Here is a 1,150-nt window from a genome sequence, read left to right as displayed (position 1 = left end):
CTTTGTCTACACGCACATGCGCTTTTGCGCTGCTCATTGTCTATAACGCACTTCTATAACGCATTTAGGTTCTAACCTCTTGAACAGTTTATAAAATATATATTTGAAATGACTTATGACATATAATTTATTATTAAGTATATACTTAATTAAATTATGAGGTTAGAAATATTAATATGTACTTACAAGTGAAAACTACGATTGGAAATAGGAGATGCTTCTATTTTGCATATCAAGCATTTTTTTTGTCATCTTAGTAATCAATCAAGAGACACTAGCGTCTCGCGCTAATTGTAAAAGATACACAATTGCAGAGATTATAGAGAATATCTCTATGGCAGAGATACACAATTTTCCACGATGTACTACACATGCGCACATAAACAAAGACAGAGAGGCCCTTATGCAGTGTTCTCTTTCTATTGCTATATCGCTCTTTCAACTCGTTCGCTCCCTCTATTCTTATATCTCTATGCGCCCGACGGACCTCGCGGCGGGGGAGGACCGCGCGCGTTAGCTTACCGGAGGACCCTGGTGGCCATTGACCCCGCAGCGACCACCGCAATTCTTCCCGCGCGCATTTCCCGCGATGTTAGCACCCTGTGACGTCATTTTCTTCCCCCTCTGCGGTGTCCCCCTCCCTCTCCCGTGACGTCATACCCCTCTCACCCTCCCCTCCGTGACGTCATATTCCCTCGCCCTGTGACGTCATCCCCTGGCATCACCACAGAGTTCCTAAACGTATTATAATTTATACCCCTCGCGTTCTTAAACACATTATAATTTATGTTGGTAAACCTGGTTCATAAATCAAGTACTTACGGAAAAAAGAACAAACTTGAGTTAGAACCCTCCCATCTATACTACTCACCTTGTTATTATATTTTTATGATTTTCATATTACTGTATGTACTAAAATTTATATATTATACTTAATAATAAAAATAATATAAATAAAAGTCGCTAAGACGTCCACCTATGCAATGTTTAAGACTGCAATTCTTAAATTTATTCCTTTATATTTAGTTATAATTACTCTGTAATATTAAATAATTATTATAATATAACCTCGCAAATTAAAAAACCCAACAAATTTAAACCTTTGAAAACTAACCGCAAAAATTTGATCCTTCCTAAATTAAAACGATTA

This window comes from Cyphomyrmex costatus, unplaced genomic scaffold (assembly GCF_001594065.2).
Source record: "Cyphomyrmex costatus isolate MS0001 unplaced genomic scaffold, Ccosl1.0 scaffold1426, whole genome shotgun sequence".
NCBI classification, from domain to species: domain Eukaryota; kingdom Metazoa; phylum Arthropoda; class Insecta; order Hymenoptera; family Formicidae; genus Cyphomyrmex; species Cyphomyrmex costatus.
This window is presented reverse-complemented; position numbering follows the sequence as displayed.